The sequence below is a fragment of the Bison bison genome, unplaced genomic scaffold (genome assembly GCF_000754665.1).
Source record: "Bison bison bison isolate TAMUID 2011002044 unplaced genomic scaffold, Bison_UMD1.0 scf7180017864172, whole genome shotgun sequence".
Classification (NCBI taxonomy): domain Eukaryota; kingdom Metazoa; phylum Chordata; class Mammalia; order Artiodactyla; family Bovidae; genus Bison; species Bison bison.
This window is the reverse complement of record NW_011494744.1, coordinates 2,635,136-2,650,994: the sequence shown is the minus strand read 5'-3', so window position 1 is coordinate 2,650,994 and position 15,859 is coordinate 2,635,136.

Below are 15,859 nucleotides of genomic sequence, written 5' to 3'. Positions count from 1 at the left end.
TGGCTGGATGGCATCACTGACTCAATGGACATGAGTTTGAGCAAACTCTGGAGTTGGTGACGGACAGGGAAGCCTGGTGTGCTGCAGTCCATGGGGCTGCAAAGATTTGGACACGACTGAGCGACTGAACTGGAGAAGGCAGTGGCACCCCACTCCAGTACTCTTGCCTGGAAAATGCCATGGATGGAGGAGCCTGGTAGGCTGCAGTCCATGGGGTCGCTAAGAGTCGGACATGACTGAGCAACTTCACTTTCACTTTTCACTTTCATGCATCGGAGAAGGAAATGGCAACCCACTCCAGTGTTCTTGCCTGGAGAATCCCAGGGACGGGGGAGCCTGGTGGGCTGCCATCTATGGAGTCGCACAGAATCGGACATGACTGAAGTGACGTAGCAGCAGCAGCAGAGCGACTGAATAAAAACAGCAGCAGAATATATGTATTTCTCAAACTGATGTGGATTATTGACCAAGACAGGCCACATTCTGGGCCATAACACACACTTCAACAAACTTAAAGGAACAAATATCATACAAAGCATGCTCTCAGATCACAATGGAATTAAACTGGTAAGCAACAGAAGAAAGATAGTTGTAAAATTCAAAAAATATTTGGAGATTACACAACATATTTATAAATAACACATGGGGCAAAGGAAAATATCTCAAGAGAAATCAAATTAATATTTTGAACTAAATGAAAATACAAATTATAATCTTATAATATTTTATATTACAAATGACAAAAGATCTAAAATCAAAACTTAAGTTTTCACTTTAGTAAACTAAGAAAGAAAAGTAAATAAACCTAATGCAGGCAGAAGGAAAAATGAAGTCACCATCATGCTGATACCAAAGCCAGACAAAGACACAAAAAATAAAATTGCAGGCCAGTATCTTTGATGAATATAGATGCAAAAATTCTCAACGAAATAAAAGGAAGCCAAATCCAACAACACATAAAAATGGATACACACCACGACCAGCTGGATTCTTCCTGGGTCACAAGGATGGTTCAGTGTGATACTCCACATAAACAAAAGGAAGGAGAAAGCCGCAAGATCATCCCAAAGAAAAAGCACTTGATAAAACTCAGCATCCGTTCCTGATAAAAACAAACAACGTAGGTATAGAGGGAACGCATCTCAATATAATAAAAACTATTTATGACAAACCCACAGCCAACTGAATACTCAATGGTAAAATCTGGAACAAGACAAGGATGTCCACTGTCTTCAACATAGTATTGGAAGTCTTAGCCTCGGCAAGTAGACAAAAAATAAATAAAAGGCACACAAATTGGTAGGGAAGAGGTAAAACTGTCATTATATGCAGACAACATGATACTATATACAGAAAAACCCTGATAAATTCAACAAGCTGGCAGGATACAAGATTAACAGTCAGAAATTGGTTACATTTTTTTACACTAACAATAAAATATCAGAAAGAGAATGTAAATAACCTCTTTTAAAACTGCATTCAGAAAAACCACTCAGGAATAAACCTCACCAAGGAGGTGAAAGACTTCTATGCTGAGAACTATAAAATATTAATAAAGGATGTTAAACATGATTCAAAGAAATCGAAAGACATACCATGCTCTTGGATTGGAAGAACACTGTTAAAATGCTAATACTACCCAAAGCAATCAACAGATTTGATCCAATCCCTATCAAATTACCGATGTCATTTTTCACAGAATTAGAACAAATAATTTTAAAATTTATTTGGAACCATAAAATACCCACCCCTTCATGGATCACTGCCTCGTCGTGGCAAAATGGCTTGAGTAATTCAATGAAGCTATGAGCCATGCTGTGTTGGGCCACCCAGTGGAAGGGTCAAAGTGGAGAGTTCTGAGCAAGTGTGATCCACTGGAGGTGGGAATGGCAAAACACTCCAGTATAATAGCTGTGAGAACCCCATGACCTGTGGAAAAGGGCAAAAAGATATGACTCAAAAGATGAGCCCCCAGGTCAGAAGGTGCCCAATATGCTACTGGGGAAGAGCTCCAGAAAGAAGGAAGAGGCTGGGCCAAAGCGAAAACGACGCCCAGTTGTGGATTGTTTGGTGACAAAAATAAAATCCAACGCTGTAACAACAGAATTGCATAGGAACCTGGAATGTTAGGTCCATGAATCCAGGTAAACTGGATGTGGTCAAGCAGGAGATGGCAAGAGAAACATCGACATCTTAGGAATCAGTGAACTAAAAAGGACAGGAATGGGTGAATTTAATTTGGATGACCATTGTATCTACTACTGTGGGCAAGAATCCCTTAGAAGAAATGGAGTAACCCTCATAGTCAGCAAAAGAGTCCAAAATGCAGTACTTGGGTGCAGTATCAAAAACGACAGTATGATCTCGATTTGTTTCCAAGGCAAACCATTCAATATCACAGTAATCCAAGTCTATGCCCCAACCAGTCATGCTGAAGAAGCTGAAGTTGAACAGTTCTATGAAGACCTACAAGACCTTCTAGAACTAACACCAAATAAAGATGGACTAGAATGCAAAAGTAGGAAGTCAAGAGATACCTGGAGTAACAGGCAAGTTTGGCCATGGAGTACTAAATGAAGCAGGGCAAAGGCGAACAGAATTCTGCCAAGAGAACGCATTGGTCATAACAAACACCCTTTCTCAACAACACAAGAGATGACTTTATACATGGACATCACCAAATGGTCAATACCAAAATCAGATTGATTACATCCTTTGAAGCCAAGGATGGAGAAGCTGTATACAGTCACCAAAAACAAGACCTGGAGCTGACTGTGACTCAGATCATTAGCTCCTCATAGCCAAATACAGGCTTAAACTCAAGAAAGCAGGGAAAACCACTAGGCCCTTTGGTTATGACTTATTTAAAATCCCCTATGAATATATAGCAGAGGTGATGAATAGATTCAAGGGATTAGACCTAGCAGACAGAGTGCCTGAAGAACTATAGCTAGAGGTGCATAATACTGTACAGGAGGCCGTGAACAAAACCACCCCATGGAAAAAGAAATGCAAGAAGGCAATGCGGTCGTCTGAGGGGCTTTAAAAATAACTGAGGAAAGAAGAGAAGCAAAAAGCAACAGGGAAAGGTGTGCCCAACTAAATGCAGAGTTCCAGAGGATAACAGGGAGAGACAAGAAGGCCTTCTTCAATGAACAATGCAAAGAAATAGAGGAAAACAACAGAAATTGTAAGGCTACAGATCTCTTCAAGAAGACCAGAAATAACAAAGGAACATTCCCTCCAAAGATGGGCGCAATAAAGGACAGAAACAGTAAAGACCTAATAGACGCAGAAGAGACCAAGAAGAAATGGAAAGAACACACAGAAGAGCTGTACAGTGAAGGTCTTAGTGACGCGAACAGCTATGATGGTGTGGTCTCTCACCTACAGCCAGATAGTCTGGAGTGTGGAGTGGGTCTTAGGAAGTACTGCTGCCAATAAAGTTAGTGGAGGCAATGGAATTCCAGCAGAACTATTTAAAATTCTAAAAGATGATGCTATTAAAGTGCTGCACTCAATATGTCAGCAAATTTGGAAAACCCACCCTGTGGCCACAGGACTGGAAAAGGTCAATCCTCATCCCAATTCCCCAAAAGAATTATTAAATAATGTTCAAACCACCGGACAACTGCACTCATATCCCACGTTAGTAAGGTCATGCTCAAAATCTTCCAAGCTAGGCTTCAGCATTACGTGAACTGAGAACATCCAGATGTCCAAGCTGGGTTTAGAAAAGGCAGAAGAAGCAGAGATCAAGTTGCCAACATTTGCAGAATCATTCCCGTCAGAAAGCAAGGGAATTCTAGAAAAACATCTACCTCTGTTTCAGTGATTACGCTAAAGCTTTTGCCTGTGTGGATAATAAAGAACTATGGAAAACTTATAAAGAGATGGAACTACCAGACCATCTTACCTGTCTCCTGAGAAGCCTGCATGTGAGTCAAGATATAACAGTTAGAACCCTGTATGGGACAATTGACTGTTTCAAGATTGAAAAAGGAGTACAATAAAGCTGTTTATTGTCGCTCTGCTTATTTAACTTATGTGCAGAGCACATGATGCGAAAAGCCAGGCTGGATGAGTTACAAGCTGGAATTAAGACTGCCAGGAAAAATATCTGCAACCTCAGATATGCATATGATACCACTTTAATGGCAGAAAGCAAAGAGGAACTAAAAAGCCTTTTGATGAGGGTGAAGGAGGAAAGTGAAAAAGCTGGCTTAAAACTTAATATCAAAAAACTAAGATCTGGGCATCCGGTAACACCACTTCATGGCAAACTGAAGGGGAACAGGTGGAAGCAGTGACAGAGTTCCACTTCTTGGGCTCTAAATCGCTGTGGATGTTGACTGCAGCCATGAAACTAGCAGATGACTGCTTCTTGGCAGGAAAGCTATGACAAACCTAGACAGTGTGTTAAAAAGCAAAGACATCGCTTTGCCAATAAAGGTCCGTATAGTCAAAGCTATTGTCTTTCCAGCAGTTATGCACAGATGTGAGAGTTGGACAAGAAGGCTGAGCACCAAAGAACCGATGCTTTCAAATTTTAGTGCTGGAGAAGACTCTTCAGAGTCCCTTGGAAATCAAGATCAAACCAGTCAATCCTAAAGGAAATCAACCCTGAATATTCATTGGAAGGACTGATGCTGAAGCTGAAGTTCCAATACTTGGAGCTGAAGCTCCAACTCCGATGCAAACAGCTGATTCATTAGAAAAGACCCTGATGCCGGCAAAGACTGAAGGCAGGAGGAGAAGAGGGCGACAGAGGATGAGACGGTTGGATGGCATCACCAATTCAATGGATATGAACTAGGGCGAACTCTGGGACATGGTGAGGGACCAGAAGGCCTGGTGTGCTGCAGGCCACGGGGTCGTGAAGAGTTAGACACGACTTGGAGATTGAACAACCACAACCTAAAAGACCCAGAAATGCCAGAGCAACCCTGAGGGAAAAGCACAAAGCAGGAGGCAGAACCCTCCCAGACTTCAGACAACACTATTAGACTGGTGCAAAAGTAACTGCGGTTTTGCATTGTTGAACTTTGTCATGTGATACTGGAATCCACTCTTACATGTGGTTGTGTTATACATCATTTTAATGCCTATTTTTCATTTTGTTTTTTTGCTAATGACTTATTACTTGCTATTTATTTTATATGTACTTTAGATTATGGAAATGATGTTAGACAAAAAGATAATACAAGTGATTTTCTTATTTGAGTTCAAAATGGGTCATAAAGCAGCAAAAACAACTTGTAACATCAACCATGCATCTGGCCTAGGAACTGTTAATGAACGTACAGTCCAGTGGTGGTTCAAGAAGTTCTGCAAAAGAGACGAGAGCTTTGAAGATAAGGAGTGCAGAGGCCAGCCATCAGAGGCTGACAACGACCAACTGGGAGCCATCATTGAGGCTGAGCCTCTTACAACTACATGACAAGCTGCTGAAGAACTCAACACCAGCCATTCTACAGTGCTTGGCATTTGAAGCAAACTGTAAAGGTGAAAAAGACTGATAAGTGGGTGCCTCCTTAGCTGACTGGGAATTTAAAAAGTGTCACTTTGAAGTGCTTATCTTATTTTGGAGTGGGAAATGGCAACCCACTCCAGGATCCTTGCCTGGAGAATTCCATGGACAGAGGAGCCTGGCGGGCTACCGTCCATGGGGTTGCAAAGAGCTGAAAATGACTAAGAGACTAACACACACACACATTCTTATTCTATGCAACAACAACGAACCATTTCTCAACTGGATTGTGACGTTGATGAAAAACAGATTTTATACAATGACAACCAGAGATGACCAGCTCAGTGTTTGGAAACGAGAAGAAGCTCCAATGCACTTCCCAAAGTCAAAGCTGCACCAAAAAAAGTTCATGGTCACTGTTTGGTGGTTGCTGCCTCTCTGATTCACTACAGCTTTCTGAATCCTGGCAAAACCATTACATCTGAGAAGTGTGCTCAGCAAATTGATGAGATGCACCAAAAATGGCAATGCCTGCAGCGAGCACTGGTCAACAGAAAGGACCCAATTCTTCTCCACGACAACGCCCAACTGCACGTCACACAACCAATGCTTCAAAAGTTGAACGAATTGGGCTACAAAATATTGCCTCGTCCATCATATTCACTTGACCTCTTGCCATCCAACCATCACTTCTTCAAGCACCTTGACAACTTTTTGCAGGGAAAACCCCTCCACAGCCAGCAGGAGGCAGAAAATGCTTTTGAAGAGTTCGGTGAATCCTGAAGCACGGATTTTTATGCTACAGGAATAAACAAACTTATTTCTTTTGGCAAAAATGTGTTGACTGTAATGGTTCCTATTTTTATCAACAAAGATGTGCTTGAGCCTAGTTATAGTGATTTAAAATTCACAGTCCACAACCACAATTATGTTTGCACAAACCCAATACAAAGCTATGGTAATCAAAACAGCGTGGTAATAGCACAAAAACAGACCTACAAATCTATGGAACAGAGCAGAGTGCCCAGAAGTAAACAGAGAGCCCACATGCCCACAGTCAGTTTATCTTCAGCAAAGGAGGCAAGAATATACAATGGAGAAAACAAAGTGTCTTCAGTAAGTGGTGTTGGGAAAGTTGGATAGCTGCATGAAAATCAATGAAGTCTCATCATACACAGGAATAGACTCAAAATGGCCTAAAGACTTAAACATAAGACACGGCACCATAAAACTCCTAGAAGAAAACACAGGCAAAAAGTTATCTGACGTAAATTGTACGAATGTTTTCTTAGGTCTGTCTCCCAAAGCAAGAGAAATAAAAACAAAAATAAGCAAGTGGAACCTAATCAAACTTACAAGCTTTTGCACAGCAAAGGAAAACATAAAAACCATCTTTTCTATGAAAAGAAAACCTACTGAATGGAAGAAATTATTTGCAAACGATGTTACTGACAAGGGCTTAATATCCAAAATATACAAATAGTTCATACAACTCAATAACAACAACAAATAACCCAATTGGAAAATGAGCAGAAGACCCAAATAGACATTTTTCCAAAGAAGAAACACAGATGGCCAAAAAGCACATGAAAAGATGCTCGACATCACTAATAATTAGAGAAATGCAATGAGACACATCTTCACATCAGTGAGAAGGGCCATCATTGAAAAGTCTACAAATAACAAATGCTGGAGAGGATGTGAAGAAAAGGGAAGCCTCTTACATTGTGGTCCAGTTCAGTTCAGTTGCTCAGTCGTGTCCGACTCTTTGCCACCCCATGAATCGCAGCACTCCAGGCCTCCCTGTCCATCACCAACTCCCGGAGTTCACTCAAACTCACGTCCATTAAGTCAGTGATGCCATCCAGCCATCTCATCCTCTGTCGTCCCCTTCTCCTGCCCCCAATCCCTCCCAGCATCAGAGTCTTTTCCAATGAGTCAACTCTTCGCATGAGGTGGCCAAAGTACTGGAGTTTCAGCTTTAGCATCATTCCTTCCAAAGAAATCCCAGGGCTGATCTCCTTCAGAATGGACTGGTTGGATCTCCAGAATGTTAATTGGTGCAGCCAATGTGGAGGTTCCTCAAAAAACTAGAGTTGCCATATGACCCAAGAATCCCTTTCCTGGGCATATACCCAGAAAAAACTACATGTGAAAAGACACATCTACTCCTATGTTTATAGCAGCACTATTTACAATAGCCACGACATGGAAACCTAAATGTCCATTGACAGATGAATGGATAAAGAAGATGTGGTATATGTAAAAATGGAATATGACTCTGCATCAAAAGAATGCAATAATTCTATTTGCAGCAACATGAATGGACCTAGAGATCATCATACTGAGTGAAGGGAGTTAAAAAGAGAAAGACAAAAACCAAATGATATCACTTATATGTAGAATCTAAAATACGATACAAGTCAACATATCTGCAAAACAGACTCACAGAGAACAGATGTGTGGTTGCCAAGGCCGGGGGCAGTGGGACAGGGAGGGGAGGGGAAGAATGAGAGTTTGAGATGAGCAGAGCCTAACTATTATCTATAGGATGGATAAACAACACGGTCCTACAGAATGGCACAGGAAACCACATTCAATAGCTTGTGACAAACCGTAATAGAAAGAATACATATACGTGTGTGTGTGTGCATATACTTACATAGCTGAGTCATTTTTGCATTACAGAAGAATTAACACAACACTGTAAATCAACCATACATCAATAACAGTTTTAAATAAATTAAAAATGAGAGCAAAAAATCAATGACATAGAAAACAGGATAGAGAAAATGAAACCAAAAATGTTGGTTCTTTGAAAAGATCAATAAAATTGATAAACTTCTACCCAGCTAGGCTAACCAAAAGCAAAAAAAAGAGAGAAGGCATTGATGACTAATATCACAAGTGAAGGAGAGCCCACCAGCACTGAGTCTATGAACATTAAAAGGTTAAGAAAGGATTGTGAACAACTCTATCTCTATGCCCATAAATTTGATAATTTACATGAAACAGACCAATTCTTTGAAAGGTACAATCTACCAAAACTCACACAAGGAAAAACAGATAATCTGAATAGACCTACATCTATTAAAGAAACTGAATCAACTGTTAATATCTTCCTAAAATAGAAAGCACCAGACTCGGGTGGTTTCACTAATGAATTTGACCAAACACTGAAGGAAGGAATGACATCAATTCTCCACAATGTCTTTCAGAAATCAGAAGCATAAGAAACATATCCCAACTCATTCTATGAGGAGAGCATTACTCTAACATAAAATCAAATAAAGGCATTACGAGAAAGCAAAACTGTAGACCAGTATCTTTCATGAACACAGATGTAAAATCTCCAACAAAATATTAGCAAATCAAATCCAATTATGTACAAACAAAATTATGTTCACCATGGCCAAGTGGGACTTATTCCAAGTATAAAAGGCTGGTTCACTACTTAAAAATCAAGAAAAACTGTATCATCCTCTCAATAGATTTAGGAAAGACATTTGGCAAAACCCAACACCTATTCAATACAAAAATCAGCAAGAGAGAGGAACTTTCTCATCTCGATAAAGAACAGTTATGAAAAACCTACAGCTTACATCATACTTAAGGCTAATAATCTAGATGCTTTCCCCCTAAGACTGGAAACAAGGTAAAGATGTCTTTTTCTCACCATTCCTGTTCACTATTATATTGGAAGTCCTAGCTAAAACAATATGAAAAGAAAAGGAAATAATGGGAAGGAAGACATCAAACTGTCCTTGCATTTAACACAGGGTCGTCTATGCAGAAAACCTCAAAGAACTGACCAAACAAAAAACCCTGGAATTTGTGAGAGATTATGTAACAAGGTTTCAGGATATAAGGCTAAAAAATAAAAAGTTCATTGCTTTTCTATACATCAACCTTACCACCCTGAAATGAAATGCTTAGGCATAAATCTAAACTATATGTGCCAGATTTATATGAGGAAAACTACATATTCTAAAAAAAGAAAGGAAAAGTAAAAAATGGAGAGCTATTTCATATTTATCCATAAGAAGACTCAACTATTAAAGACATCAGTTCTTCCCGAGCTGATCTACAGATTCAATGCAGTCCCAACCCAAATGCCAGAAAGTTATTCTGTGGATCCTGATAAACTGATTCTACAGTTTGTATATAAAAGGAAAGAATCTACAATATCCAACACAACACTGAAAAGGAACCAAGTTGTGAGACTGACACCACCTGACTTTAATACAGTACTACGGTAATCAAGATGGTGTAGTGCCGGCCAAAAAACAAATAGAACAATGGAGCAGAACGTCCAGTTCTTTGGTACGCCACGGACGTAGCCCGCCATGGGATTTCCCAGGCAAGACTACTGGAGTGGGTTGCCATCTCCTTCTCCGGGAATCTTCCCAATCCAGGGATCGAACCCACATCTCCTGCCTTGCAGGTGGATTCTTTACAAATGAGCCACCTGGGAAGCTGATGAAACAAAATACAGAGCCCCAAAATAGACCCTCATAAACGCAGCCAACTGATCTTTTACAAAGCAGCAAAGGCAATTTAATGGATAAAAGGTGGTTTTTTCAACAAATGGTGCTGGAACATCTGGACATCCACATGCAAAGAAGTGAATTTAGACACAAACCTTACACCTTTCACAAAAATTAACTTCAAGTAGGTCACAGACATAAATGTTAAAAACAAATGTATAGAACTTCCAGAAAATACCATAGATGACTTATGGGTTTGGGGATTTTTAGATACAACATGAAAAGCATGGTTCATGAAAGACAAAATTGATAAGTTGAACTTTATCTCCAAAACATACAAAGGACCTGTAACTAATATACACAAAGAATTCTAAAAACTCAACAATAAGAAAATGATGTAAAAAATAGGCTAAAGAACTCAACAGACTTCAAATCAATGATAATACAGATGGCAAATAAGCACACAACAAGCAACCTCATATATCACCAGAGAACTATGAATTAAAGCAATGAGATGCCACTACACACCTTTTAAAAGAGCTAAAAGCCAAAACACTGATGGAATCAAATGCTGAGAAGGATGTAGGGCAACAGGAAGTCATTTCTGGTGGGGGTGCAAAATGGTGCAGTCACCTTGGAAGACAGCCTGGCAGTCTCTTACAAAGCTAAGCATATGTTTATCATACGATCCAGCCAGCAACTGTGCTCACAGGTGTTTACCCAAATTAGTTGAAAACTCACGTCCATACAAAAACCTACACATTTATAGCAGCTCTATTTGTAACTGCCAAAACAGGAAGCAACCAAGATGTCCTTCAGCAGGTGAAAGAATCCAGACAATGGAATATTATTTAGCATTAAAAAGAAATGAAGTCTGAAGCCATGAGAAGGCTTGGAGAAAACTGAAATGCATATTACTAAGTGAAAGAAGCCAGTCTGAAAAGGCTACATACTGTATGATTCCAATTACACTGACATTTCGCAAAAGGCTGAAACTATACAGAGAGTAAATAGAAGAGTGGCTGCAAGGGGGCAGGCGAAGCTCGCGGAAATTTCAGGGCCGTGAAATCACTCCACATGATACTATAATGCTGGATGCGTGACATCATGCATGTGTCAAAATCCACAGACACGTACAACATAAAAGTAAACCCTATACACACACACACACACACATAGAATGATAAACAAGGTCCTACTGCATAGTATATTCGGTATTCTATGACAAAGCATAATGGAAAAGATGTATGACTGGGTCACTTTGCTGTATAGAAGTAATTAACAAAACTAGTTCAACTATCCATCAATAAAAGTAAATTAAAAAGAGAATAAATCCTAACAAACTGTGGACTTTAGTTAATAATTTATCAATATTGGCTGATCAACTGAAACAAAGGTACCACTCGAAGGTATTAATAGGGGCAAACCATTAATAGCGGCAACCTGAGGGGAGAGGACTGAAAGGGGTGTATGGGAGCTCTGTACTACTTGATCAAGTAAAGTGAATAAAAAATGATAAAAAAACCCACATGATAAAAAGCCCCAAACCAATTAGAAAATGGGCAACAACAGAGACGTTTCACTGAAGAGGACACAGAGATGACAATGTGCGCATGGAAAAATGGTCAACATCATTAGCCGCTAGGGAAACGCAAACCAAAACGATGATGGGCTGCGACTGCACACACATCAGAATGGCTAAGCGGAAAGGCAGCGACAAAACCAAATCCTGGGTACAGAGAAACTGGATCATCACACGTTTCGGTTAATGTGTAAAAAGGTACACTGGACTCTAGAAAACATTTTGATAGTTTCTCCAAAAGTAAACATGAAAACACCATACGATCCTGTGACTGCACTCCTGGGCATTTACCCCAGAGGAAATGAAGACATGTCCACACAAAAACCTTTAAGTGAATGTTTACAGAAGCTTTATCTCTCACAGTCTGAAGCTAGAATCAATCCAGATGTCCTTCGAACAAGTGGTTAAATGAACCATGGTGCATCCATGCCAAGAAGGCTGAGCACCGAAGAATTGATGCTTTTGAACTGTGGTGTTGGAGAAGACTCTTGAGAGTCCCTTGGACTTTGCAAGGAGATCCAACCAGTCTATCCTAAAGGAAATCAGTCCTGAATATTCATTGGAAGGACTGATATTGAGGCTGAAACTCCAATACTTTGGCCACCTGATGCGAAGAGGTGACTCATTTGAAAAGACCCTGATGCTGGGAAAGACTGAAGGCAGGAGGAGAAGGGGACAACAGAGGATGAGGTGGTTGGACTCAATGGGCATGAGCTTGAGTAAGCTCTGGGAGTTGGTTACAGGGAGGCCTGGCGTGCTGCAGTCCATGGGGCTGCAAAGATTTGGACGTGACTGAACTGAATCAAAAGGAACAAACTACTGATAAATAAAACAACCAAGATGAATCTCTAGAGAATTATGATTGAAAAAAGCCAGTCCCAAAGGTTATACACTGTATATTTCCATTCTTTTTTTTTTCCTGGCTGAGCAGCACACTGCATGCGGGATCTTAATTCCCTGACCAGGGATCAAACCTGTGCTGCCCTGAAGTGGAAGCATGGAGTCTTAACCACTGGACCACTGGGGAATTCCCTATATTCCATTCTTGAAATGAGAAAGTTATAGAGAACAGATAAGTCATCGCCATGAATTTAGGAGGATGGGAGAGGGACAATAGTGGGTGTTCTTCTGGTGATGGAAATGCTTTTCATTTTGTCCGTATCAATGTCAGTGTTTTGGGCATAACATTTAATACAGTTTTGCAAGATGGTACGGGAAAACTGGGTAAAGAATACATGGGATCTCTTATTTCTTACAACAGTATCTGAATCTACATGTATCTAAAAATAAAAGAAAGTATAATGTTAAAAAGTCAATCAAGGGACTTGCTGGTGGTCGAATGATTAAGAATCTGCCTTCCAATGCAGGGGACATGGGTTTGATCCTGGTGGGGGAACTGGGTTCCCACACACTGCAAGGCAACTAAGCCTGTGCCCTGCAACTAAGACCCCCCCAAAAAATAAATAAATATTAAAAAATGTCAACCAGGCTATATAAATGTGGAATTGGGGTCAACAGATCTTGCATGTTAAACAAGACTGCATGTAAGTCAGTCAGCATACGTACGTGTGAGATTAAATGACTTTCAATGTTTGAGGCTCAACCATCAACTGCAGAGACTAGTGAGTGGATGGAGGTTTTTAAACTCCATTTCTCTCTTCCACCTCTCTTTCCTAACTGACTAAATCAAAACAAATCCTCCTGGGTGTTGGTAAGCTTAAGGAAGAGTGGAAGGGAGCCTAGAGATGGGAGGGAGGAAGATGGGGAGCAGGGAGGTTGAGGTTTGGGTGACTGGGAACGCAGGCCAGTATGGATGGGCTCCTGGTAGCAGCGACAGCCAGAAGAGAAATCCGGTCCAGGGGGTACGAAGGGTGCCTGGAAAGAACTGCATCTGTGCCAAGCATCAGCTTTTACCTTTCACAGAGCCCCCCTTTTTGTTTTAATGCTCCACTGAAACACAGAAAAGTACACAGATCTCAGTGTATGGCTCAGTGAATTTTCATGAACTGCACACACCCTGTATGCAACACCCAGATCAAGAGTTACCACAACCCCACAGCCAACTCCATGCCCCGTTTCAGTTATTCCTTCCCCGTTTATATACATGGGAGTCACAGGTTATGTACTCCTCGTCTGGTTGATTTAGATCAACACTGAGTCTGTGGCCTAGATTTGTAGATTTTCATTCTTACGCTGTTATACAGTGTTCCATTTGTATCCATTCTAACGTGCAGGTCATGTGGAGAGCCTCCAGATGGGGGCTGTAGGAATAACTCTGCCTTTCTCATAGTGTCTTGGGAACATGCTATACATCTTTGTTGGGCTTGTGCCCATGAGTGAGAAGACAGTCACATTCAACCCTTGTAAACAGTTTTCTAATATGGTTGTACCACTTTATACCTCTCTATCAGAACTCAATTAGATTCTTCTTGATACTTAATAGTTTCAGTCTTTTAAATGTTAGTCCTTCTTGTGGGTATGTGTTGGAACTGTGGGTTTTTTGCTCGTAATGTAGAGTAGGGAAATTGAGCAGAAGGGCCCTTTTGAAAGGAGAGACCAGATGCACAAGATAACTTCCTGCCTTAGGGACCAGACCTTGACCACGAGTCAGGCCTCCGGTGAAGATGACAAGCTGGAATGTTTCCCTTATACTTAGCATTAGCAGTTCAGCTCAAAACCATCTTAACCAAAGATTCCACCAGAATCAGCAAAGAAAACGCCACGGTAACGTGGGCCAGAATTAAACACCAAGGTGAAGGTACACATAGCTACACAGGTACAGTTACACGTTTGTCTTTATCTAAACACAAACAATGCCCAGACTTGGAATTCTGTTCCCTTCACAATACTTTGTAATGGGACAGGACACAGGTAACTCAGCTACCTGTCCTAGTGAGTCATTCCAGCCATTTATTTGTGAGGACCCCTTGGACTCCCAGAGTTGATGCGAAGATTATTTTAAACTTAAGACATCTGAAATTCAACAGACGCAAAAGAAGCATTTTCAAAGCTTCCCTTATCTGACTCAAGGCAGAAGATTCTGTGAGGCTGTAATCAATCAGTGCTCTCTCCTGGGGAGTTGCACTCACCAAAGAACACAGAAAACGCTTGCACCTGCATAAACAAACATTTCACAAACTTTTTTAGCTTCCATTTATTCCCCTAAAAACCCGTCTTCCCTAAATCTATAAAAATACTGAATCTCTATATTGTACACTGAAACTAATAATGTAAATCAACTATAGCCTATCTTTTTAATTTTCAAATTAAGAAACAATTGCATTGGAAAGCTGATTTAAAAAAGAAACCATTTGATCTTCCCATAGAATTCCTTTTCTCCCCCTTCCTTTCCCCTATTAAATTACATTATAAACATCTTCCTCTAATTTGGAGGGACCACTTCTTTGCTGGATTTATGTGCATATGAACAAGCTTTGCTTTTTCTCCTGTTAATCTGTCTTTTGCCAGTTAACTCACAGGCTTCTAATCACTGAGCCTAAATCAGAGCCAACAGTTTTCCTTCCCAACAGTCCTTTGAAGAACAGGACTCCTCAATTCGGACTCCCCTCATCTCATGAGTAATCATGAACCTATTTAGTACACCTGCTCTGGTTAAAAATATAGTCTTCCAATTTAAGTGTCCAAGTGACCCCACGTGCCGTGGGTCTGGTACAATTTTTAAGCTGTGTCCATCAGCGCTTGCGTGTAAGGTTTTTTCTTTCGGTAAAGCAGGTACTTTAGACATAACCCCAGCCTTCTCAGCAGGCAGGGTCTGTCCCCTCGACAAGGGCTTAGTTAGCGCTTCCAACCACACGCCCCAGTAACGCCAGGCCTCCCGGCTTCTCCTGGAAATAGCCAGCTGATCGTCATCTCAGCACCGTTCATTTACCTACGCCGCCTCCGAGCCAGGATCCCAGAATCGTTATGCCAGGAGATGGGGCCCAAATCAGACTAACATTCTGAAAATAGGATTCCATTTGTTGTTTAGGGCATAATATATTTTTGGAAAACGAAGCGTAAAAGGGACCTGGAACAGTAATCCTCTCCCCCTTTTGGAAGGGGCTGCACAAGGTACAGTCACAGAGCTCCAAATGGTCGATGGAGTCCGCAGACGCGGCTGCGCTGAACCCGGGGCCTCCCGCACGAGCTTCAGGCCTCGGGACGCAGCCTGCCGCTCAGGGGGCGGTTGCTGAAGCCACAGCACCCGAAGCCCGGGGGGCGGCGGGTGGGAGCGAGCATGAGTCGCGGGTTAGCTTACCTGCGGGACGCCGCCACGCGCGGGGGCCACCGGGGAAGGGCAGCCTGGAGCCGGTTCTGGGG